Genomic DNA, 27,783 nt, shown 5'->3' with positions numbered 1-27,783 from the left:
CCAAGAGTTGTCAGTGCACTTCAATACCGCTATAAAGCAGCCGTGTGGCTCCTGCCTTTTATATACCGCTTTCATACCACTTTCATAGTGGAATATCCTGCTTGGTGTAGATGAGCGCCACTGATCCAATAGGGGCAAAGAGATTTGGGTAGAGGGGGCAGGTTCTCAGCAAAGTTAAAGGTATATTGGATATATTCAAAGTGAACTCCCTCCACCCCCTCCCGAAAAAGAAAAGAAAAAGGCCCTGGGCTTTAAAGGCTTTTGTGATACTTACATTTGTATACCTCATCATAATTTTAGCAGTGTTAGCTCAGGCTGAAACAAGTCATTTTTCATTTGAAATGAAGAAGTTAGCATCTTGTGACATGGGGACCTAGTGAATGCATCTGTTTTGTTTATTATAACAACTGTCATTTATCAATGGCAACTAGTCATGATGGCTCTACATAGTCCCCAAGTTCAGAGACAGTGGACTTTTTCTTTTTAGGGAAGTTGGGAGAGGAAATGATGGAGGGAGGAGTTTAATTCTCCCCATAGAATGCAAGATGGTCTCAATCTGAATTCAGGCTGTGTGCACTTACTCTAGAATAACAACATCATCATCATCAACAACAACAACAACAACAACAACAACAACAACAATGGATTATCCTCAGTTATGTGCTATGCAATTAATGCAACATGGAGTTGGACCCTAAGAGAATACAGAATGTCTGAGGTCTGCTAAATTCCGCTCTACAGCACAGCAGGGCCCTTTAAGAGGTTCAGTCTTCACTTGGGAGGAGGGGGTGTTGAGACAGTGTTCAGGACAAGGCCTGCTCAAGATATTTTGCAGCCTGAGATGGAACAGAAAATAATGTTTCCCCCAAGTCAAGGTGCATAGTACCCAATGCTGGCCAAGTTATTTTGGCACCTGAGCCAAAAAATCCCACCGCTGCCCTGGGAGTTAGAAAAAGAAAGAAAGAAAAGAAAACTATTTTTGTAGTTAGCAATAATGAAGACGACCTTCTCAGTGGTGACCCCGCACCTGACTTGGAACACCTCCCACTGAGGCCTAGTGGGCACCAACGCTATTCTTAAGGTTGAGCTTAATCTATCCAAGAGTGTGAAAATATATTTTATATAAATTATGTTTATTCATTTAATAGAGTTATATCCCACTTTCGAACTAGAGTCCTTGAAGTGGCTTACAATGTTTGTAAAATACAACAGATACAGCAAGGACCACGTGCTCAAAAAGTGAAAATAAACAACACAACCAGCTGAACTGGAGCAGAAGACAGAATCTTGATGTCTTGGTGGTGGTGGGTCCAACTGGAGCAGGCCCTGGCGTTCCCTTTGCCTGATCCCGTTTCCCTTGCTCCATCTTTTTAATAGGCGACTATCCTTGTCACAATCCCTCTCCGCGCATGAAAATCGTACTACGTGCCTTCTTGCAATTGAACAAACGTGGGAATAAGAATTTAATAATACTAAGAGTAATAATACTAAGAGTAACAATGACGACAACAAAGCTCAGGTGCTCTGCCAAATCAGTCTGCTAAAAATGGGGGAGGTTCATGCAGTGTGTCCTGCATCTGGCAAAACGAGTGCGCAATTTCTCTGCCACAAGCCCACGCGTGACCTGCTCCCGCAACGACTTCAGAACATAGAGCAACCAATCAGTGGGTATTTCCTGTTTATTTTTATTTACACTATTCGTCTACCACTCCCCATCCAAAAGACTTCAGAGCGGTGAAAGGCAGGTTCTCCAGCCATGTCTGCTCAGATAAGCAGGACTGGGGTCCGTGGCAACCAGTAAGCCCAGGCAAAGTCCCAGCCTCCCTAGGAAGTCTTTGTCACCCTTCCTGTTGAAGAGAGTCAGTGGCAATCCTGGGCAGCTGGAGCCACTCCAAGACATAAGAACAGAGGATGATCAGGGGTCTGGAAACAAAGCCCTATGAGGAGAGACGGAAAGAAGTGGGCATGTTTAGCCTGGAGAAGAGAAGATTGAGGGGAGACATGATAGCACTCTTCAAATACTTGGAAGGTTGTCACACAGAGGAGGGCCAGGATCTCTTCTTGATCCTCCCGGAGTGGAGGACACGGAATAATGGGCTCAAGTTACAGGAAGCCAGATTTCGGATGGACATCAGGAAAAACTTCCTGACTATTAGAGCTGTCCGGTATAGGATTTCCATTATCCACAGTTTTAGGTTTGCCCACAGAAGAAGATTCTACAGAAGACTGTTAATTGTCAAGGTCAGCCACCTGGACTTTAGCAGGGCATTTTCTAGTGGGGTGACTTGATTGCCAATTATTGGCTTAATTGATTGTACAGATAAACTGTTGTATATATATATGCCTAGTGCATGAATGTATTTTACTTCTCTCCTGTGTATATGCTGTTACTGTAAGTATTGTGTTATGTGCCACGTATGCTGTAAATATATTTTTATCAAACTAAGTTAAGCCCCAGTAAATGTTATTGAGGAACTCTAGTGTCTGTGGTTTCTGGCTATCTTCACTGTCTTTGGCTGTGTCTCCGCACACTAAAATCTTCCAGCTGTCTTCTCTCTAACAAGAGAAACTGAGCTACCTCGACAATGGAACCATTTACCTAGGGAGGTTGTGGCCTCTCCCACACTAGAGGCCTTCAAGAGGCAGCTGGACAGCCATCGGTCAGGGATGCTTTAGGGTGGATTCCTGCATTGAGCAGGGGGTTGGACTCAATGGCCTTATAGGCCCCTTCCAACTCTACATTTCTGTGATTCTAGTGCCAGCTCCAGGTTTTGGAGGGACCTTGAGTAAGCCATCTCCAATGCCCCCCTCGATCGGTGAATCTGCCTTCTCACCACCATGGTCACAAGAAGCTATTTCTCCTGCTCCTCTTTTTCATCATTGCTACCATGTGCTCGCTTGACAGGCAGAGGGCTAGTAGTGAGTAAGTAGATAGTGGCATCTCTTGTTACTCCTTACCACCACCACTGTAGTCTGGCCCAGTGAGAGAGGGAGTTGAGAGCCAGTATGGTGCAGTGGTTAGAGTGCTGGACTGGGACTCGGAAGACCTGGGTTCTGTTCCCCACTTGGTCTTGGAAGCTCACTGGGTGACTTTGGGCCACTCACTGACCCTCAGCCTAACCTGCCCCACAGGGTTGTTGTGAGGATAAAACCAAGAGAAGGACAATGTAAGCTGCCTTAGCTTTCTGGCAAGAGGCGTAGGGGGAGGCAGGATATAAATGTAATAAATAAACAAAATCAATCAACAAGCAGGTTGCAATGGTAGAGGAGGAGCAAATCCTGGGGGGGGGCCCTATGGTCAGTGGGCCCCGGATGAAACATGGGCCCTTGGCAAGTGCTCATCCATGCCCACGCTTGATGCTGGCCCTGCACAGGAAGTCTTCTCTGCCCAGGGATATACTTCAACCCATTCTTTCCCAACATGGTGTTTAGGACTTCAACTCCCATCAGCCCTAGCCTGCAGGGCCAATGGTCAGGAATGCTAGGAATTGTAGTCCAAGACACCAGGTTGAGAAGCCTTCCTCTAACCTGTAGTTCTGGTGGTTCACTACAGGGGGCAGCTGTGTAGAAAGCCATGAATTCTCGGATCTAGGCCTCTCGCACCATATGCCACTGTACCCTATAAAATGCTTCCGGATCAAGCTGGAACAAACTAAGAGGCCAGATCTTTTATTGCACCATGGTGGAGTTTCCCCTCTGCCTTTGCTTCACCATGTCCTCAGCTGCCCCTAAGCCGGCCCTGGCAGGAGTCACTTTGGGGAATGCCAAATGTTGAATACTCTGCATGTTAGCATAAACAAATACAAATGTCTAATTTGCCGTGGGCTTCAACTCTGTTATGAGTAGGAAATAGCAGAGAAGGCGTGCGTCCTGACTGTTAGAGCAGTACGACAATGGAATCAGTTACCTAGGGAGGTTGTGGGCTCTCCCACCCTAGAGGCCTTCAAGAGGCAGCTGGACAACCATCTGCCAGGGATGCTTTAGGGTGGATTCCTGCATTGAGCAGGGGGTTGGACTCGATGGCCTTGTAGGCCCCTTCCAACTCTGCTATTCTATGATTCTATGATTCTGCGTCCTGCCAACATGGTGCCAGCCAGATGTGTCGGACTACAACTCCTATCATTCCCTGTTTGCCCTAAATTCCCTTAAGAATGCAATCCCCTGCACACTGACCTGGAAGAAAGCCCTATTGAACATAGCATTCTGTCAGGGATGCTTTAAGGTGGATTCCTGCATTGAGCACTTGGTTGGACTCGATGGCCTTGTAGGCCCCTTCCAACTCTACTATTCTATGGTTCTATTTCTGAGTAGACATGTATAGGCATCGGCATCATCATCATCATCATCATTTTATTTGTTACCCGCCTCTCCCTCTGGATCGAGGCAGGGTACAACAAAAATAATTTTGTATTTGTGTTTTCAACCTGTCAGTTGTTTTATTATAGTTTTAATTTTTGTGAACCGGCCAGAGAGCTTCGGCTATTGGGCAGTATAAAAATGTAATAAATAAATAAATAAATAAATACACCAAGGCCTGCACTGTAACAGGTTTTAAGAGTTAGAGTGGTTGTTTTTAAAGCATCGCTCAAAATTCAACGTTGCAGATTTGATTCAAATTCTCAAGCTGTACCAGTTTTTCAGCTTGTACAATATTTGATCGAAGTGCAAATCTGGACCCTGGAGAAGAGAACTGCCTGCATCTCCTTGAAATAGTTGAAAGCCTCTGCCATTGTCTGGTGGGTGCTGTAGTGTGACTGTGATTCAACAGTTCATTGTGACCCTGGGGAAACAGCAAATTTTATATTGGAGTGAATATATCACTGATATTTATTTGCCGGCATAAAATATTTACCCAGCATCTGGCTTTAAAAAGTATATATCTCAACAGCCCAGAAAGCTTTAAATCTGAATAATAAAGCTTTCACCCTAGGAAGAGCGGTAGCTCAATGAAGCTTAGTGTTTAGGATTACACCTGCAGTGCAAAGCATCTGGCACACAGCTGCACAAATGAATTTGCATTACTAGCCTGGTTATCTATCAAGTGTCATGTTAAAAATCTATCTGTCTAAAATTATTTAAAGGAACCCTCTCAAGGTGGCACACTACATAAAAACCACACAAAGTGGTCATAATAAAACAAATGAAAATCCATATTCTACATTGCATTGCTGCTGTTTTTATCTGGTTGAGCTTTTATATTGTATTTTATATTGTGGTTTTATACTGTTGTTTTATACTTTGCATGTTTTTCATTTTTGTGAACCGCCCAGAGAACTCTGGCTATTGGGCAGTATAGAAATTAGGGCTGTGCTCCGCTTCTCCTCAGACTGGAGGAGCAGAAGCAGATCGGGGGTGCTTCGCTTCCCCTTAAGGCGGAGGCGAAGAGGATCGGGGGAGCAGCGGAGCGTCGCAGAGCAGATCGAGGTGAAGGCGGATCCTTCACCTCGATCCGGAGCTCTGCAAAAAAGGTAAGGGGGGTTTACTTGGCCCTGCCGCTGTCACTGCAGCCCATGCGGTGACGGTGGCAGAGCCAGGTAAGGGGGAGGGGGGTCTTACCTGCATCCGTCCGCAGTCCTGCGGCTGCTTCAGCTGAGCCTGAGGACTCAAACAGGAAGACTAGCCTGGTCTTCCTGTTTGAGTCCTCGGGCTCAGCTGAAGCAGCCACGGGTCCGTGGACAGATGCAAGTAAGGGAGAGGAGGGAGGGGGGTTTACCTGGCCCTGCTGCCGCCGCCGCCGCCCATGCGGCGACGGCGGCAGAGCCAGGTAAGGGGGCAAGGGGGAGGGGGATCTTACATGCATCCATCCGCAGTCCCACGGCTGCTTCAACTGAGCCCGAGGACTCAAATAGGAAGACTAGTCCACAACTACAGCCTGGTCTTCCTGTTTCAGTCCTCGGGCTTAGTTGAAGCAGCCACGGGTCCGCGGACGGATGCAGGTAAGGGGGAGTAGGGAGGGGGGTTACCTGGTCCTGCCACCGCCGCGCCCGTGTGGCGACGGTGGCAGAGCCAGGTAAGGGGGGTCTTACCTGTGTCTGTCGTGGCCCGTCGCCAGCTTCACTAGAGCCCGCGGCTCAACCAGGAAGTGTAGGCCGGGGCCTACAGTTCCTGGTTGAGCCGCGGGCTCTAGTGAAGCTGGGACGGGACGGGACGGACATAGGTAAGGGGGAGGAGGGAGGGGGGCCTTACCTGGCGCTGCTCCCCGCAGCTGCGGAACTCCGATTCGGAGCTGGAGCTCCGCAGCGGAGCGGAGCGGACCCTAGGCGGATCGAGGATCGGGAACAAAGAGGATCGGGGGTCCGTGCACAGCTCTAATAGAAACGTAATAAATAAATAAATAAATAAATAAAATACATTCAACATCCAAGGCCTTCCTCCAAGTGCCTTCTCCAAAGGAGGCTCAGCAACAAGAGAAATGGCCATCTTGGTGGTGGCCCCCTAATTATGGAATTATCTCCCTGACAAGGCCTGCCTGGTGCCAATACTGCTATCTTTTCAACACAAGGTAAAAATTGCCCTCTTCTCCCTGGCAACTGGCAGCATATAATGGGTTTTTTAATCATACCTTGGACTGTCTTTGGCTGATAGTTTAAAAATCATTTTTAGATATATGTTGCCTGTGTGTGTGTGTTTGTGTTATCCGTTTATACGTTTTTACACAGATGCTTTTTCATACTTCGTGTAATGTATTTTAATGGTTATAATTTTTGTGACCTGCTCAAAGAGCTGTGTAATGGCATAGAAATATAATATATGAATGTATAAATTGAATGAATGCTTCAATAAAATCCATAAAAATACAGATTGCCAATTAAAAGCATTAAAAACTAAACTTACCAATAAAATACAGTGGTTCCAATTTAAGGGAAGGTCAGTGAAAATAGAACTTTCCTGAAGACCTGCAAAAAAGGGGCCTGACAAACCCCCAATGGAAGTTGATTCCAAAGGTGTGGGGCCACCCTTGAGAAGGCCCTCTCAGCCATTACATGTCAGTTATCAAATATTGTCACACATTAAATCCTATTGAATGCATATTTTGACAAGTCTATCAGAGTTCCTTCTTCAAAAGATCAAGCAAACTAATTCAGGTACCAAATCTCCATAGTATCATCAGATGTGTACAGATGGGCCTCCCGGCCTTTAAGTACACATACACAAGGAATAAAGACCCTTTAAACTTCTACTTCCTTTAGGACTGTGCTTCTCCTCAGTCCCAAAGCCTGAATCTGAGTCGAAGCAGGTCGATTTGGCCTACTTCGGCCCGAATCTGGTTCAGTACTACATTGGGCCACCTCAGCCTGAAGAAGCCGGAATACTTTGGGCTGATTCAGCTCAATGGCCAGTCACTGCCCCCTGCCCACGGGACTTACATGAGACCTCTGCACATGCCAGCAAGCTGCCCAGCCTCCTCTCTGGCCCACCATAGATCTACTGTTATAAACTATGGCAGCTGTAAATAGCGACAGGGAGGGAAGGGGAGTCCAATGGACTTCTTGTAGATGTTGCATCCAGAACTATATCCGAAGTGGGTTGTCCCGGGCCTGAGGTGCCCAAAGTTGAATCAGGGCTAATTTGGAAGCTCTGAATCAGCCTCTAAGTCAAATTGGGAGGGCTGTGAACAGCCTTACTTACCTTTGTTTGGGCAGTGGGGGGCAGGTTGCTGTTTTTCTAACAAGAAGGGGAAAATAAGCTCCTAACAGCTTCTCAGACTCTGTCTTGGTGGATGAGGCCAAGCTTTGACGTTCTGTTTTTATACAGAAGCCCAGAGAGCTTTGGCTATGGGGCGGTATTGCAAGGATAAGAGTCAGTTCTCCCCAACCTGTGTCGGACTACAGTTCCTAGCATCCCCTAGCCAACCACAGCTGGCTGGGGAATGCTGGGCATTGTAGTCAGAGAGCATCTGGTTGGAGAAAGCTGGTCTTTTTTGATCATAGGGCCCAAACAGTGAAACATCTGGAATGAACGTTTCACCGGATTTATAAACCTGCTAAAGTTTTTGGCAAGGCAGCCAGAATTTTGGGAGACCTATTAGGAGCTGACAGAACTGTGGTTTTCAGCCTGAACTTTGCTTTTCTTACAGCTTGACAGCAGCAGCACTGGTGACCTTTTCACCATGGGGATCGGCGGGCAGGTATTGTGCCGTGCGGTGGAGGAACTAATACATCCGTTCCCGTTGGTGTCTCGTTTGAAAAGGCTATCCGCGTCGTCCTCTTTCCAATGCTGTATAACAAACAAGAACTTAATTTGGAGCAGAACAATCAAAACCTTCTTGAGCTACCTTCCCCAGCCTGATGCCTTAGACATATATTGTACGACAACTCCGATAATTCAGGTTGAAGGAGACTGCGGTTGAGAAAGGAATTACAGTACAACCAGTGACTCCATTTTCAGTGGGGCTGTGAATCCATTCTTGGGTTCAACCAGAACCAGCCAGCACGCTAAAGGAGCTATCCAAGGTGCTGAAACCTATCTCCAAAGTGGGTTCAGCACTTTGCATAGCTCTTTCAGAGTTCTGGGTGGTTCTGGCTGAAACACAGAATGGAATCACAACCCCGGTGAAATCACATCCACCAACTTCCACTGAGTGAAACATCTGTTGCTGTACGTTAGGTCTACACTAGGATGTGTTATATGGCCATATTGTCCCCAGACCATCTAGCTATATAGTAGGGCTGTGCTCCGCTTCGGTTTGGTTCATAGAAGCAGTAGCAGAGTGGCCTGATTTGCCTCCACCAAAGGCTGAGACGGATCGGGTCGGGGGAGCTTCGGATTGAGATGAAGCGGATTGAGACAAAGCGGATCCTTCACCTCGATCTGGAGCTCCGAAGAAAGGTAAGTGTGGGGGGAGGGGGCTTACCTGGCTCCGCCACCACCACTACAGTCCGTGCGGCGATGGCGGCAGAGCCAGGTAAGGGCGCAGGGGGGCTTACCTGCCTCCGTTGCAGTCCGGTGCCGGCTTCAACTGAGGGCCAGGCCTCAAAGCCTGGCCCTCAGTTAAAGTTGCCACCGGACCACAACAGAGGCAGGTAAGTGGTGTGGGGGAGGGGGGCCTTACCTGGCTCCGCTGCCACCGCCGCTGCAGTCCGTGCAGCGGTGGATGGTGGAGCCAGGTAAGGAGGGAGGGGGACTTATTCACCTCCCCATTTTGTCCCCCCTTCCCCACTTACCTGCCATCCGCTGTGGAGGCAAGTAAGTGGGGAAGGGGGGCAAAACGGCGGGCGTATCATGATCCGACCCTTCAGAACTCGCTCTGGGATCCAATCTGGATTGGGTCAGGGGAGGGTTGGATTGGCGTGAATCAGTTCAGGCCGGATCTGAAAGTTCCTGATCAGACCTTGAAGCAGTTCGGGGGGCTCTCTATTGCCTTAGTCAGGGATGGGTAACTTGTTGCCCTCAAGATATTCTCAGACTACAATTCCCACCATCTCTTCCTATAGGCTATGCTGGCCAGGGATGATGGAAGCTGCAGTCCAAGAACATCTGGAACGTCACAAGTTGCCCACACAAGTTCTAAGTCAAGGCAGCTGTCCCATCTCTTTTTTCTGTGTCTGCAGTAAGAGAAAAGATAGAAAAAGTGGCAGGGAAACATAGGAGGGTTACTAGAGGAAGATTTTTCTCTCTCTGAAACCCTGGTAATATTCCATTAATGACAATGGTGCTATCAAAGTCTTGTCTGAAAGCACCTAATTTACGAAGCAGTACCCTAAGGTCTTTGGCAAAGAGGTCTTTTCCAGCCTCGCAGGTGATACTTTGAGCAGGAGAGGTTGGGATTGAACCTGCAACATTATCAGGGCTGGCGTCACAGGTAGGCATGGTCAGGCACCTACCAAGGGCTCACACCTCAACAGGGTCCCACTGACAAGAGCTCCCAGGAATTGTTCACCATTGTTTGTTCACCGGCCTCTTGCTCTGACCCAGACAATGGTGGTGGTAGGACGGAGGAGCAGTTGATGCCACAGCCTCCTTGCTCCATGGTTCTTCTCTGCCCGTCAAGCAAGCAAGTGGTAGCCATGATGGAAGGGAGGACGAACAAGAGCAGCTGGTGACACTGACCCTGTTCAGATGACACGCTAAGCCCTGGTGGTTGAGCATTTTGAGCTAAACATTACAGCTTAGCATGTCATGTGAACTATTCCTTACCATGGTGGCTGCATAACCACAGTTTTAAAGCCCTCACTAACCATTTGCTGAGAAAGGGTTAGTGATCTAACCATGGCTTGCCGCCATTTCTTGCTGTGTGCAGGAGAAAACACCCACTGAATGGGCCGCGTGGTAGTTGTTTTCTTCCTCTTTCTTCCCCATGTGGAGAAAGAGGAAGCTGATCATCCCTACTGTGGGACAGAAACAGGAGGCAAAGCGACAGGAGGAAAACGCGATTCCCTCTCCCCCGGCTGATGATGCTCACTAACCTTATTCAGCCGTGATTCTCCCTCTAAGCATTGACCATGAAGTGTTGCCTAAAACTCCCTTCTACCAAGACAGAACATTTCCAAGAAGACCTGTAAGGCTTTCTCGTCTGAGCTTGCCTTTGTTGGGCAGAATTCAGATACGTGGCATCATACTGTATTTCACACTTGAACCTGGTATTTTATTTGTTGTTATCATTGCAGATTAGCCTTCCCCAACTAACCCAACACATCTGGGGCCACCAGGTTGGGGAAGGCGGTTGTAAATTACTCGTTAGACATATCCCGAGCCCAATGACCCAAGGGTGGAAGTATTTCAACAAATCCGACTCAAGTTCAAACAAACTACTTGTGCGTGCAATGTAAAATTACACACCACTTCCATATTCACCTTGCAGGAGTCTATGACGTTTTTTGTTCTGTTTTAGAGACTAGGGAGCATGGCTTTCCCCCACAAAAAATTGCATCACAGTTTATCCTTCTGGTGAAATAAAGATGGAAGCTAATGGTGGCTGGAGAGTAAAAAGCAGAGTTGTGCAGAAAGGGGCAGGAGCATTTTCTTCTAGGACTAGAGAGACCAACCCTTGGAAATCTTCGTTTCCATTTGCATTTTGTAGTCTGTCACCCCATCTAGTGTTGGCATCTTGTATGTACTATAAAATGTGTCCCCACTGAAATTGGCTCTTCCCTAGGGCGAACACTTATCCACTGAAAGAAGAAGAAGAAGAAGAAGAAGAAGAAGAAGAAGAAGAAGAAGAAGAGGAGGAGGAGGAGGAGGAGGAGGAGGAGGAGGAGGAGGAGGAGGAGGAGGAGGAGGAGGAGGAGGAGGAGGAGATGCATTACAAAATAGAGAAGACAGAGATCTTCATTAAATTTGTATATTCTGATTTATATGTTGATATCCACATTTAGAAATATTGGCTATCATTATGAAATATAAAAAGGAAACACATCATATGCTTGGGGTACATTATAGCCCCCCCCCCCAAGCAGTGAAGGTTGGTGGCTCCGATGCCAGTGGGGCACTGAATCCCCTCCAGGTTTCAGTCAACCCAGTCAGAACTCTAAAGAAGCTCTCCAAGGTGCTGCGGTATCTGGGGGGATTGCACCTTGGACAGCTTCTATAGAGACATTCTGATTGAAAGCCGGAGCGGATTCACTGCCCCACTGACATTGGAGCCACCAGCCTCCACTGCTTTTCTGGCACCATAATGTATCCCACATATATTCAAGACTGAATTCCAGGTGCATGTGCGTGCACACACACACACACACACACACACACACACACACACACATATATATATATACACACACACACACACACACACACACACACACACACACACAGAGAGAGAGAGAGAGAGAGAGAGAGAGAGAGTCTATTTTAAGACCATACAATGTATTTTCTTTTTATATTTCATAATAACCAGATAATACTGGTAGCCCAAGGAATATTCATACCCCATATATGAATACCAAGCTAATTCTCTTAGTTTGGATTCTTGTGTAGCCAAAACAGCATGATCCATGCACAAGAAGGAATTATTATCAACAGGCTCCCTAAGTTTGCAGAAAAATAAGAACAACGTTATGGGGAAATAATCCCACCCACAAACAGCCCAATGACTGAGCATGCTCAGTGGATGGGGAATGCTGGCTGAATATTGGAGGAGGGGAAGGAAACTGGGAAACTGGGGAGGGGGCAGAATGGAATGGTGTGGCCTGGAAGAGCGCATGGCTGCCTGGCTGCCTGGAACCCTGAGCAGGATCACTCCGAACTGCCAGTGCCAGATTTTGGAAGGCCTTTGAGCAAAACAGGCTCCTCCCGCAATAGGTCTATCTTCTCACCACCATGGTCACCACCAACTGCTCCTCCTTCTCTTCCTCTTTCTCCTCATTGCTACCACCTGCTTACTTGACAGGCAGAGAGGAAAATGGGCAGTTCTCCTCCTTCTCACCGGCAACACTGTTTGGGCCAGAGTGAACCAGCAGGTTACTATGGTGAAGAGGAGGTGCAAGTCCAGGGAGCTCTTGTCAGTGGGCCCCTGCTGGGGTGTGGGCCCCCAGCCAATGCCCAGCCATGCCTCCCCTTGATGCCAGCCCAGTATGCTGCCACACAGGTGTAGTCTCCAAGCACAGAGAGTGAGGAACTGCGCCCCTGCCCTCTCTTATGGAATCACTGTGAATAGCATATTTTTTCCAGGTCTGAAAACAAAATTCAAACATGCAGTGTCTTAACTGTACCTCCTGACTTGGACCTGATATATTCTATCAATATTCAACATTTGCAAGAACCAGCATGACAACAGGTTGGCTTTCCAGGTTAGAACCCAGCCTGTTCTAGAAAGGCAGACATTCTTCCCTTCCAAAAAACACCTTCCCCTAGCTGGCATCTTTCCAACTAAAATGCCTACCGAAAAGGGGCTCCTTGCTAAGGTGAGTAATCCTATATTTGCAAATCTTTATTTCCAAATAGAGTGAGATCAAAGCGGTTAAATGGATAAGACCTTGCATTATCCATGTCAGAAAAATATCCGTAATCTCTTATAATCAGTTGATCCATATGGTGTCAATCTGAAAAGGAAACAGCCGTTTAGCTCGGAGACACAGAGAGAGGGAAAGAAACCGGTGCAAGTGAATTTCTCAGCCAAGAATCAAAAGTGCTGGAAGGGAGAAGAGTTCATCTTGTCCATTATTCCCCAACAAGGTATACTCACAATGTGTTGGAGTGCAACTGCTATCAGCCCCAGCCAGCAGGGCCAATGAATAGGGATGATGGGAGATGGATTCCAAAACATCTGGAGAGAGCTAGATTGGGGACAATTGATCGATGATGATGATGATGATTTACAATATTTATATACTCCTCAATTATCTAACACAGATTCCAGAGCAAAGAACATAGGTATAAACAGTAAAAAGAAGATTTAAAAAGCAAATTAAAACTGATCAATTTAAAAACAAAGGAACCAGAAAAACAGTGGCTGGTCAGTTCAGGAAGGCTTCTCGAAACAGAGTTGTTTTCAGAAAGAGCCGGAAGCAGCCTAGTGTAGGCACCTCCCTGATCTCCAGGGGCAGAGAGTTCCATAGAGAAGGGGCCACGATGCTAAAGGCTCTTCTCCTGGTGGATTCCAATCAGATGACAGGTCCACGTGGAACCACCAGGAGAATGCCCCCCAATGACCTCAGTGATTGGGCAGGATGGTAAGGGAGAAGGCGCTCTCTCATGTATCCTGGTCCCAAGTTGATCTAGTCTGTCTTTCCCTAACCTGGTGCCTTCCAGATGTGTTGGACAGATGTGTTGGACTGCAACTCCCATCATTCCTAACCAGCATAGCCAAAGGCCCTGTGGAGTGGTTGCTGTTGAGGATGTTCTCAATTGTTTGGGAGGTTGTCTTAAACCTGAGACCTGATCGAGCCAGGACCCACACTAAACAGTTTCATAGGTACCAATATGACTCATGTCCACTTGCATGAAAGAACGGTGTAGTTTATGGATGGGAAATGGATGCACATAAGACAAGCTAAGAAAAGCTTACACTGGGCACTCAATTGGTAAATCACAATTGCATTGGTTCCCAGGATACAACAGGTGCTGTCCACAAAGCTGTTTATCTGAGCAGGTGGTCCACCTCCCCCGGCCCTCTCAGATGAGAACAGGTTACAAGCTGATCTGTCCAGGATTTTATACAGCTTAATTCACTGAGTTAAAGATGGCTACAAGGACACACACACATCTCTCTCCCTTCTCTAAGGAGGAGAAAAGGGAACTTTCTGTCTTGATGGGACAGGAAGTTTCTTACAGCAAAGAAAGGATCATCCCAGCTGGAAAGTATGAACCGTGCAAGACAACTACTGTGCCTTATCTAACTCTTGATAGAAGCAGAAAGCATTGAGCTTCAATGTACAGCTCCCAAAACCAACTCTAACCTCATAATAGTTGCCAACTGCTCTACCAAACTACTATGCATATGCTACTAAGTTCACACCGGACTCCTTGCCTTTCTTCTGAAGCCAAATCCGATACAGAGTTATTTAACATAATTAGTCATTCATTATATTTCTGATGCTCGGGCTATGAGTGCTGTTGTTTATGTACCCAAAACAGCACCATCCACATCCAATCTGGCTTGGAGGAACCCCAAGGTTTGCTGAAGTTAAAAAAAAAAAGGGGGGGACCATGAGGTGGTAAAGTTGGACTTGATGGCCTTATAGGCCCCTTCCAACTCTACTATTCTATGATTCTATGCTTCTAAGTTGTGACGAGGGCATCAGACAGTCCAATGAGGACTAAGCTTACTCAGTAAGTGCAGAATACTGAATGGAGAAGGGGGGAATGAAGTGCTTGGAATCCTGAACAGTGAGCAACTCTATGCTGCAACATTTTATTGCAGATCCTTGTTTATTTGTATCATTCTTCCACTCTAGAATGAAATGAAATTAAGGAACACCTTGCTTTTTTTCAATGGACTCAGTTTATACACACTCTGCTGAGTTTTATCCGCCTGTTGAGTAATCAGGTCAAGGGTGAGGCCAAGTCTATGCATGTGTGAACTGGCCTACAGGTATGCCCTGTGTTAAATCATTCCAAAATATGACCTGCCAGTCAGACCTTGCAGCCATGTCCAGATCCTACAGCTCCAGGTTTTTTGGGGGAGGGGATCAGCTTTGAATACATCTCTCCATCATGCCTGGATCCATCTCCAGCTGAGAGCCCCCCTCCCTCCTGCTACCAACTGTCACTGCTAAGGCCATCAGAGGGAAAGGAAGCAGCAGTCAGGCACCTCTCCATCATGCCTTGATCTGTATGAGGCTATTAGAGGGAGAGGAAGTGGCTGCTGAACTTTGCAATTAAGGCCTTAGCTAGACCTAAGGTTTATCCCAGGATTGTCCCGGGGTCATCCCTGTTCATGTAAATGACACACAGGATATCCCGAGAGCAGGCAGGGACGACCCCCAGGATGATCCAGGGATAAACCTTAGGTCTAGCTAAGCCTAAGAATCTAGTGCCTGAATTTGCTGCTGCTTCTTTTTTCCTCTTCCCTCCCAATCCCCTTTCCTTTTGTGTCATGTTTTTTAGACTGTAAGCCAGTGGGCAGGGACTGTCTTAAGAAATATTTTTGTAAGCCACCCTGAAAGCCTTTTTTGGCTAAAGGATGGGATAAAATTGCTATGTAATTAAAATAAAATGAAATAATAAATAGGTGACCTCCTTCAGGGAGTCTGCCTTATCACCCCCATTGTCAACAGGTTCTATTGCTCCTCTTTGTCTTTCCCATCTAGATAAATGTTAATCTGTTAAGTCTTGGGATCAGAAATCTGTGCATCTTATCCTCTCTTTTGGGCATAAATAATTACCTAGGAAAAGCTAACGGATGGAATATTCAAAGCTGTTAGCTAACGTTATAATTAGTTTATGTGCTGTTAGGTTTCAAGAGACATCATCACCATCATCGTATCTGCTATGGATACGTGACAAATGCAAAGGATCATTACTTAGTGTTTGCACCTGAATTGTTAAAACCACCAAAATAGCTAGAATGGAAGTGCCGACAGCTGCTGTTACTATATAGTGGCATAAATTGCTTTGCTAAAAATAAAAAGCTACCAGGTTTTAGTGCTGTCCCTTGAAAATAAAATATACTTCTATATTCTGGTAACAAGACGACAGACTGATGTGTATAATTCATCCTCTTGTGTGTAACCATCCTTCCGTGTGCAGCCATTTCACATATTACACCAGAATAAACATTGATTTGCCATCAAGTTTCCACTCAAGAGGAAACCACAGCCAGGGATGGTGGCCAGGTATCCTCTTTTACAGAGGACAATCCTCTGTTTGAGGGCCTGGCAGAAGGCTGTCCTCTATTTTGAAAGTGTTGTCTGTTTGAAGGGCTGTCCAGTCCGAGTCGAGTAAAGAACCAAAGGAAGCAAGAGATAGGCCTTGCAGCTGCTCATCAACAGCCCATGACTGTACAAGTCACACAGGTCTCTTGGTCACAACCTTCCACACTATGATGAGATGAACTGTATTTCTATTTAAACCATAATAATTATTTTTAAATCTGCATCCATTCATATAAACGAGCATATGCAAATTGTTCTCGTTTAGTCCTCGGTTTTGGTGATCCTAGCTGGGCTTCCCCATAAATGTTTTTTTCCCCCCAGCAATCCAATCAGTGTTATCTCCACTCAGATTGAAATCACATGTACAACAGAATCAGGGCGGGACTCCAATAAAAAAAGTTGCATTGTGAAATGCTTCTTTTCAGGGTTCCAGCCAGCCATAACCTCTTCCAGAATACTCCATTTCATTACTCTTTCCCACCCAGCTTTCCCATCCATCCCTCACCCAGAACAAACACTAAGTATTCTACGGCCATGGAGCATGCTCACTCTTCAATGCACTGTTTTGGGAGGAAGGATGTGATGGGAATTATTTCTGATGGGAATTTTTGCTGCCTCCTGTTAAAAAGGCCATTAGCAGAGAAAAAACAAAAGGTAGACCAGAATGAGCATTTACCTGTCCCACATGCACAGAAGTCTAGTGTTTTAGCTCTGCTGTTTTAAATCTGTATTTTAAATCTCTGCATTGCTGCTCAGTTTTATTCTGGTTATGCTTTTGTATTGTGGTTTTAAGCTTGCATATTTTAACTTTTATGATGTACCTCGTGGTTTTAATTTTTGTGAACATTTCTATACTGCCCAATAGAGTTTCAGCTATGGGACAGTATAAAATGAGATATATAGATATAAAATAAAATCTATTTCCTTCTTTTGGTGAAGGAAATAAAAACAGTTTACTCACAATATTCTTGCGCATACAATCCAGGCACAGCGTATGGTTTCAAACAAAGTTTGCTCAGTCCATGTTCTTTGTGTTCCATTACACAGACAGGAGCAGGAGTAAAGAAGAGCATGTGCTGGCAGCAATGGTGGAAGGTCAGAGAGAGAGAGAGGAGAGGAAGGAAGGGGAGCAACAGGAAACCACAGTGTAGGTTACAGAGATCCTAAGGTTAGCTAAAGCCCCCAGATTCCCATGCATAAACTAACTAACTCCAACACTGCAGCCTTCCTGTAACTTGCAAACAAGGTTGCCACGTTCCCAACAGGTTGACCTCTTTGTTCCCTGTGGAGGAACCCAAAAGGGCGGGTTAGTTGTACTAGTTTTTAGTCCTAGAACTATTTGCACTCTGTACATGCACAAATGCTTTGTCTATCACTGGAGACTGTTTTGCAAAACTGTATTATGATTGGTGGGAAGGTTCTGTCGTTGTTTCTAAGAGGAACTGACCCTATAAATATGTTAGCTTTGCCTGCAATTAGTGGGCAGTTCCTTCAGATCCTCTAGGGTTTGCCACCTTGCAGCACTGCAGGCTGCTCGTAATAAATCTTTTCTAAGATAAGATAAATTGTGTCTTGAGAGTCTTTGCCCGCCACTCAGCAAACCAAGGGAACCTGCCCTTTTGCGTTCCTCCACACCCTCCCTAAAGATTGTACTTCTGCAAATCTCAGGGCTCCTCTGAGCATACTGATACTCCTGACTTTTTTCCCCTCAGAAATCAAGTTTTGTGTACATAGCTGTTGGCACGCACCACCTGAGTTTGCTATTAGAGAGAGTGGTGACAAGCCAGAGAAGAGGATGGGCACAACAGTGAAACAGGGAGGCTAGGATGTCCTGGGGGTGATGAGCCGGGGGCAACAGGAAAGAGATTCGATGCGTGCAAAGACCAACACAGGCCTAATCTACACGTGCAGCCCTTTGGGGAGTGATGATCACGGCGTTTTCTGTGCCCACTATCGTCCCTCACAGGCCACACGTCAGCGGGTTGTCTCGACATTAATGGAGAGCCATCCGGGTGTTTTGGTGTTTTGCACAAAGTAGTGGTGTTTGTTTTGTCTTTTAAAATGTTTTTATTGATTTTCTATAACTACATAATAACCATACTTCTAAACAATACAAACAATATGATATATAATCCTAACCCTGTAATACATAATACATAGAATCATAGAATCATAGAATAGCAGAGTTGGAAGGGGCCTACAAGGCCATCGAGTCCAACCCCCTGCTCAATGCAGGAATCCACCCTAAAGCATCCCTGACAGATGGTTGTCCAGCTGCCTCTTGAAGGCCTCTAGTGTGGGAGAGCCCACAACCTCCCTAGGTAACTGGTTCCATTGTCTAACAGTCAGGGAGTAATAATAATACATACTTAAAGAAACTAATAAACATACATTCTCTTCACTTCATTCTGCTTTGATCTAATCATTGGTTAACATTAAAGTGCACCCCCAACCCAGGAATCTTATTCTGATTTCCAAAATCTCATTGATTCTTCTGGAGGTGTTTTCCCTCTCCCCCTTAATAATACAAAGTCCAAAAACTGTTTCCATATTACTTCAAAAACATTTGTTTTTGTCATTCCTCTTCTAACTCTGATGTTACATGTTATCATTAATAGTAATATCCCATATTTCTTTATACCAATCTTCTATATGATAATCCCCTTGAACCTTCCAGTTCCTGGATATCATTAATCTTGCGGCTGTTAACAATTTCGTTATCAATTCTTTTATCTCTTGATTACATTTCAATTCACCATACACTGATAACAATGCCCCAATTGGTGTCTCCTCTATCTCCATTCCTTTAATTTCTTTTATCTCATTGAACACCATTTTCCATAATTTCTGTACAAATATACATTCCCACCACATGTGTAAATACGAGCCTTTCTCTTGACAACCTCTCCAACAAAGAGGTTTTTAACAAAGTAGTGTTTTTTTTTAAAACAACAACAACAACAACACAGTGCTGGAAGACACGGAGACCAATCCAAAACATGGTGAAAATTTATTATTTCTTTATTGAATTATATCCCTCCTTTTTTCCTTCAAGGAACCCAAGGCGGTGTACATAATCTTATTCCTCTCCATTTTATCCTCACAACAACAACCCTGTGAGGTAGGTTGGGCTGAGAGCCTGTGACTGGCCCAAAGTCACCCAGTGGGTTTCCATGGCTGAGTGGGGACTAGAACCCGGATCTCCCGACTCCCAGCCCAACACCTTAGCCACTACACCACACTGGCTCTCCCCCTCATCCCCGATACCCATGGGCTGCCCCTACACAGTTGCATGCCTGTTCAATGAGCCCTGCTACTTGTGAGGAACAGCGATGACTTTGGGAGGGGACCCCACACCGCCCGTGGACCTCGGGATTGTCCCAAGACAGGGGGGGAAATTGTGACAAATCCAGTTGCCGATATCCCGGGAAAGCGGAGTGGTCATCCCCCTGCATCACCCCGGGATCAGCTGTACGTCATGTGGTCCCATTGGGATGACCTCGATACTATCCTGGGATAAATGGCAGCGTAGATTAGGCCTCAGACAGGAATGCAGACTGCTGATTAGCAGCTCCTTCGATGACACGAGGTGCTGCTGAAAATCAGGCTTTGGTTTCTTTAATGTCAACTTCATTATTCATTGTTGCCTTAGTTGAACCATTTCAGCCAGAAGGTGATTGCTTGTATGACACCGTGGCACAGCTTTTCGGCTCAAGAGGTCTTTCAGCTTGTGTTCTTTGAGTGCTAGAGAAGCAAAATGAAAGAGGGAGGGGGATTGTTCTTGATAAAAATAATTGCCTTCCCCGCTAACGTCGTCTGTTTTGCTCAGTGAAGCGTGACTCGCGCTTTCTTCACATGCCAGGCCAAAAAATAAAAAAATAGCACAATATATTCTGTCTCCCCAATTGCACTTTTAATTAACTTAAATCTTCCTACGAGATTGCCTGGCAGGCTTGGGAATGGGGGAACTTCAGGACATCCAAATATTTATGCCTCACTCTACAGACCTCTCTTATGATAGCAACGGAGGCAACTGGCATGCCCCAGCAAAAGGTAAGTCTCCCCATGTACCTCCCAGAGAAAATAAAAGAATCCTCCCCCTCCAGGTCAAGGGGGAAAATATGCTACACTCATCAACCAATGGAGGCCTCTTTTCCAGCGTCCCTAAAAACTGCTTATCACAGGAGTCTAATTGACAATTAAGAGAGTTCCACAAGGAAAGCTAAGCAGGGTGCCCTCTAGTGGTGGAGGACCACACCAAGATACCTGTTCCCCTGTCACCGATAAATTATTCTGCCATCAACTATACTGTTATTTTTTTTTTACTGTGTATTTTATTCACTCCCAATTCCAGGTTTTGGAGGGCCCTTGGACAAGACCTCCTCCATGGGCCCTCCGTCAGTGAGTCCACCTTCTCACCACCATGGTCACCAGCTCCTCTTGCTCCTCCTCCTCCTCTTTCTCATCATGGCTCCCACTGGCTTGCTTGACAGGCAGAGAGCCAGGGAGCAAGGAGGACCGTGACCTCTCCTGCTCCTCCTTCACACCACCACAGTCACTTGGGCCAGAGCGAGAGGCAGGAGAAGAAGCAGGTTGCAATGAAGAAGAGGAGGAGAAGGAAGTCCAGGTGGTCTTGCCTGATCATGCCTAACCTTGACACCTGCCTGCTTACAGCAAAGTCGTTTCTATAGTGATATGTCTGCTCAATGCCCCACTTAGAGCACCCATTATCAACTTTGGTTGGTACGCCAACTACGGCCATTCCTGGACAGGAATAGCCATGCCATGGTCATTCATGCACTGGTAACCTCAGGATTAGATTACTGTAATGCACTCTATGTGGGGCTACCCATGAAGCTGCAGCTAGTGCAGAACGCAGCAGCTAAGGTGCTCACGGGGACACCTAACTCTGCTCATATACCACCTGTGTTAAAAGAACTGCACTGGCTGCTACCGAGCCACATACAAGGTTATGCTGTTATCCTACAAAGCCCTAAACAACTTGGGACCAGGATTCCTAGCAGACCGCCTTCCCTTATATATACCCAGACGACAACTACGATCCTCAGAGGAGGTCCTACTGGCTATTCCGAGACTAACAGAATGTCACCATGATGAAGAACTTCTATGCCGGGGCCTTTTCTGTAGTGGCACCCACCCTCTGGAAAACCCTCCCTCGTGCGGTTCAAGAGGTGAAAAATGTAACATCTTTTAAACCCCTCCTGAAAACACAGGCTTTCCCTGGTTTTTAATGTAGCTGGTTTTATATTGCCTTTTTAACTTTTTATGTTTTAAATTTATGCCTGTTATATTTTATGGTTTTTTTAATTGTGCACTGCCCAGAGAGCTTCGGCTGATGGGCAGCATAAAAATGTGATAAATAAATAAATGCTTATCTGTTAGGTCTAGGGATGCTCTACAGCTTCTTTCTTTTTCGGTAAGGTTTATTATTATTATTATTTGTGGGGGTGGGGAGTTGTGCTGCTTCTGCTGCTAGTGGCAACAGCATCAACTGAGTTGGCAGGCTGGACTCAATTTTGCATCCACCACAACACTGCTATTGGGAGGGGGGCAGTGATACCTCCAGCAAAGAAGTGGAGCTAGCTAAACTTTGTTCTCAATGTTCTTGAATATTTTCTTCCCCCATGAAAGAGGCTTTCATTGTTCTGCCTCATTCTCTGAGTGTTTCATAATTTATTTCCGTGGTGTTTTTCAGCATACCTAATCACTGCTATGTGACCAGGGGTGTTATGTATTTTCCCCCACCCTATTACATATTAGGGCTGTGCACGGACCCCCTGAACCGCTTTGTGGCCCACAACTTTCGAATTGAGCCAATCCACTTTGGGTCGATCAGACCCGCCCCCGCTCCACAGAGTGAGATCCGGAGGGGCGGATCGAGATTTGGGAGGGCAAAATGGGGGCTGAATAAGCCCCCTCCCCCTGCCCCCTTACCTGGCTTCGCTGCCGTCGCCGCACGGACTGCAGTGGCAGCGGCAGAGCCAGGTAAGCCCTTCCTCCCCACTTACCTGCCTCCATCACAGTCCAGCACAGGCTTCAACTGAGGGCCAGGCCTCAAATCAGAAGAGCAGGCCGTGGCCTGCTCTACCAGCTTGAGGCCTGGCCCTCAGTTGAAGCCTACGCCAGACCGCGACGGAGGCAGGTAAGCCCCCCTCCCCCTGCCCCCCTACCCAGCTCCATCGCCATTGCCACACAGACTGTGGCACTACTAGGTGAGCCCCCCTCCCCCCACTTACGTGCATTCGGAGCTCCGGATGGAGGCGAACCGCTTCGCCTTGATCTGCAGCTCCCCTGACTCGATTTGGATCCGCCTTTGGCGGAGGCAGATTCGGTCGCTCCGCTCCATATTCACGATCCGAATCGAAGTGGAGCACAGCCCTATTACATATCCCTTCCATTGCTCTGCAGCCTCCCAGGCTGCCTGCACTTCCTGATCCAAAAAAGCCCTATGGGATGAATTACCTCATGATGTCTCCCCCTGGGCCTTAATTGAAGAGTTGGGGCACATTTCTCAGCCACCTCTTAAATAGGGTCAGCACAAGAAGCCCAGCCCCAACCCATGAGGATTTCTCCCAAAATTTTCTTCGCCATTGCATTGGATTCAAACGCCAGTTATTTTCTCTCAAATTGAATGAGAACAGTTGAAAAACTGTGGGAGAAATGTTTGGCAGAGCGCTGGTTTTGTATGTGAACGAGTCTGAATATATTTAAAATTCAGTCATTCAGCAAGTGTTGCTCTTCAACATCCTTTTCAATGGGGGCCTCTCACCTACGTATTAGGGTAAAGGAAGGTGAGTTTAGTGAATTCAGGTTACAATTAGCATCTATTCAGCTCCATTCAGTGATCCACTTTGGCTGCTATCTTATGTAGGATACATAAGACAGGAGCAATTTAGCTGCTTCCATCCCATTTAGAATCCATTCAATCTAACGCTGACCTGTTTCAAAAGCTCTCGGGATTTCTTGCTAATCACCTGGTGCATGTGAACCTTGGCTATTTTGACGCGTTCTCAAGCCATACATGTTGCAAGCCTGAAGGACACTCATTAAAGCATGTGACGTGTTCCAAATAGAAGGCCATCGCTTGAGCCCAGTTTTTCAAAACTTGTTGAATTGCCTCAGCTTCCAGCACAGACCTCTGCAGATGGTAAGTTCTATGAAGAGTTCTCCACTGTGAAATTGTCAGCTTCTTCTGCAAACTACAATCCCCAGGGTACTTTTAAGGAGGCAAATGCCAAAGCTAGAACAGGGCTGTGCATTTCTGTATTGACAGGCAAAGTTAGAAAGCCAGACTCATATTTATGCCCCACAATACAGAGGATTTGTGTTGATGTCCAATTACAGGGGCCCTGATGGGATTATTTTGTAATGCCTGTTAGAAATGCAATCTTATATATGAATATGGAAGTGTAAGGCTTATTACTTGAGATCTACCAGACCGATTTCATTCATTTTTGTTTTGAACTGAAGCTTGAGCAGGGTAGATGTGCAGAAAATTGTGAAAGTTCAAAAAAGTTCCAAGCTCAAGTTTTAAGAACAATTAATTTCCTCCACACCAAGACAGGGCAGCCCCTCTGCCAGTGCAATTACAGATAGCCCTGCTCAGCCAATCATTGTGGTGTGAAGGCGGGCCCTGGGCACAGCTGCCATCGGGGAAGGAGAAAGGGATAAAAGTGGCCCATTGGGAATTTATTTATTTATTTAGAATATTTATATACCACTCCCCATTGAAAATTTTTGGAGCGGTGTACAAGATAAGATGAAAATAAAAACAGAATAAAACAGTCAAAACAAAATTTAAAAGAAGCAAGAACAGAGATTCAAGGCTGCATATTAAGGAAAGGCTTCTTGGAATAAAGATGTTTTCAGGAGGCACCGAAAGGAGTACAAGGTCGGAGCCTGCCTGACCTCCAGAGGCAGGGAATTCCACAGGAGGGGCGCCACCACGCTGAAGGCTCTTCCCCTGGTGGATTCCAATCGGAGGATGGATCTAGGTGGAACCACCAGGAGCAGGCCCTCGGATGACCTCAGTGACCGGGCAGGTTGGTAAAGGAGAAGGCGCTCTCACAGGTATCCTGGTCCCAAGTTGTTTAGGGCTTTGTACACAAGTACAAGAACCTTCAACCTGGCCCAGTAGCAAATAGGCAGCCAGTGCAGTTCCCTCATCCCACGGAGTCGGTCCGGGAGGATACCATGCTTGATGGTATCAAAAGCCAGGACATGTGCTGCATGCAAATTTTGGAGGGGAGATTTACTATCCATGAGCCACATTTTCATTATTCCTGACTCCCTCTGCGGTGAGGGGACTAAAGGGCAAAAGCATGTGGAAGGAGTAGGACTACTAGCACCCATGGCAATGTGGCGTTTACAGTAGTAAGTGCAAAAAAGGCAAAACAAAATGAGCAGTTACCAGCCCCACATACACATAAGGCTGTGTTAGAATAATGAAAGAAACCACACCCTTCTTCAGTAAAGGAAAGGTAACATCGTTTACTCACAATATTCTTGCATATAAAATGCAGGTACAGAGAAGAGTTTCAAAGAGTTCATTCAGTTCATTTTGTGCTCCGTTACACCGCCAGGAGTGAGAGAGCAAATACATGTGCTCCCAGCAATGGCGGAAGTCAGTGAGAGAGGTGGGGAGGAGCCAAAAGGAAGAAACCACAGGAAACCACATTGTAGGCTATAGAGTTCCCAAGGCAAGCTGTGGTAAAAATTCCCATGAACTAACTGTAACACTGCCTTCTTCCAGTAACTTGCAGATGAGGTTGCAATATTCCTAACAGGTGCAATGTCACTTGCACACATGCAAACATACCTGTATTCTCCTCTGCCCCTAAAGAAGGCATTGAGGCCTTAGGCGAAGACAACCCCAGAGAGCTCACATTGTGGGTGCTATCAATTACCTCTCACTGGCACTGGACATCTTATTCAGAGATCTTTCTGCTTAGCATGCAAAGTTGATCAGATCTGGGATTAGAGTTGCTACTGCATTTTGGGAAGTTTGAGGCAGAAAGGGGCACTTCTTGCCCAGGGGGAAATGTCCAAGGAATTCCAAGAGAATCAGAGAATCAGAGAATAGCAGAGTTGGAAGGGGCCTACAAGACCATCTAGTCCAACCCCCTGGTCAATGCAGGAATCCACCCTAAAGCATCCCTGACAGATGGTTGTCCAGCTGCCTCTTGAAGGCCTCTAGTGTGGGAGAGCCCACAACCTCCCTAGGGAACTGATTCCATTGTCGTACTGCTCTAACAGTCAGGAAGTTTTTCCTGATGTCCAGCTGGAATCTGGCTTCCTTTAACTTGAGCCCGTTATTCCGTGTCCTGCACTCTGGGAGGATCGAGAAGAGATCCTGGCCCTCCTCTGTGTGACAACCTTTTAAGTATTTGAAGAGTGCTATCATGTCTCCCCTCAATCTTCTCTTCTCCAGGCTGAACATGCCCAGTTCTTTCAGTCTCTCTTCATAGGGCTTTGTTTCCAGACCCCTGGTCATCCTGGTTGCCCTCCTCTGAACACGCTCCAGCTTGTCTGCGTCCTTCTTGAATTGTGGAGCCCAGAACTGGACGCAATACTCTAGATGAGGCCTAACCAGGGCCGAATAGAGAGGAACCAGTACCTCACGTGATTTGGAAGCTGTACTTCTATTAATGAAGCCCAAAATAGCATTGGCCTTTCTTGCAGCCATATTGCACTGTTGGCTCATATTCAGCTTGCGGTCTACAACAATTCCAAGATCCTTCTTGTTTGTAGTATTGCTGAGGCAAGTATCCCCCATCTTGTAACTGTGCCTTTGGTTTCTATTTCCTAGATGTAGAACTTGGCATTTATCCCTACTAAATTTCATCCTGTTGTTTTCAGCCCAGCACTCCAGCCTATCACGATAACTTTGAAGTTTGTTTCTGTCTTCCAGGGTATTAGCTATCCCACCCAATTTTGTGTCATCTGCAAATTTGATCAGCATTCCCAGCACCTCCTCGTCCAAAGGAAGCAACAAGAGGTTTGAGAAGAGAATCATTTCTTGGTGGGGTCTGCACATCCCTGATTCTCATAGTGGTAGGGAGGATCCAGATTGCTAAGATCCTGGAATTGGGCCCCAGTTTTGGACCCACATCCTCTCTCTGAAACGCTATCAGCGGACGGTCCTCTCTTTGAAAGTGTCCTCCATTTGAAGGCCTGTCCAGTCCCAGTCTGGTTTAAAGATAAAGAACCATCAAAATGGAGGTGAGCAGAAGCCTTGAAGTCACCTGTCAACATTTGGCACCCACACAACACAGTGAGCAAAGCACAGAAGTCACCTAATCAAGCTGAGATCTATTGTATTTCTATTTACATTTTCTTAATAATTTCTAAATGTTCATCTAGTTTGCACATAAATTAACACATGCACATTTTATGCAAATTACTGTCCTTTCTTTGCAGGTGGGGAGGGGAGGAAGACATGCATAGCCTCTTTCTTGGCAATGTGGACGTGCCCACCCTAACATTGATGTCACCAATAAGAGAGCTTTGGCTATTGGGCGGTATAAAAAGGCAATAAATAAATAAATAAATAAATAAATAAATAAATGCTTGTATTGGCTAGACTAGAAATGGGAACACAAGCTTGCACTGGTGTTTGGTGTGGCCTGCAGAGCTAGCTGTTATTTCTCCTCCAAATGAAGTACAAGGTGTGATTTAAATTAAATAAATAAATAAATAATAAAATAGAGCCCTGCAGAGTGAATAATTTATGTGGTCCTCCTAGCCAGGATACGCATTTTATGGTTTGCTGCAGAGACACACATATAGCACAAGGATCGCATTGCAAATGTGGCAAATGCAGGCATCCATTTCCTTAAAGATGTGACCGAGAATCCCGTAGGCTCATAGAGACTCAGATTAAAGGGTTCACAGATACGCTTTCACAAGAGAGACGGCTGCATCTGATCAGCTCTGAGAAGCAGGTGTTGCCATGGCAATGAAAGACGACTGAATGCTACTCAACTGGCACAGGCAGATCTGTTAGATGCTCATTATTATTATTATTATTATTATTATTATTATTATTATCATCATCATCATCATCATCATCATCATTTTCGTCTCCAAAGGCTGTGTTTGCATTCAGATATTATTCAGAGGCAACAAAGGAAACGGTGCTGAAAAGTTATAGTTAGCTGCAGTATTCACGTTAAAAGTCTGAACAAGTGGTGCTTCTCATGGTTATTAAACCTACAGCTTAAACAAAAAAAAAGATGAAAGAGAGGCTCCGATTTCAGTGGGGCGGTGAATCCATTCCGGGTTTTAGCCAGAACCAGCCATCACTCTAAAGGAGATATCCAGGGTGCTGAACCCTATCCCCAAAATAGATTCAGCACCCTGGAGAGTTCCTTTAGAGTTCTGATTGAAACCCAGAACGGATTCACAGCCCCACGGAAATCTCAATCACAGTCCCCCGCTGGTAGAGATCTAGAAACTTGCTGCTCAATTGCACCTTTGCTGCAGTGAGCGGAACAGGTGTTAAGTTGAA

This window comes from Elgaria multicarinata, chromosome 14, assembly GCF_023053635.1.
Source record: "Elgaria multicarinata webbii isolate HBS135686 ecotype San Diego chromosome 14, rElgMul1.1.pri, whole genome shotgun sequence".
Classification (NCBI taxonomy): domain Eukaryota; kingdom Metazoa; phylum Chordata; class Lepidosauria; order Squamata; family Anguidae; genus Elgaria; species Elgaria multicarinata.
Note: the sequence above shows the minus strand (reverse complement) of the source record.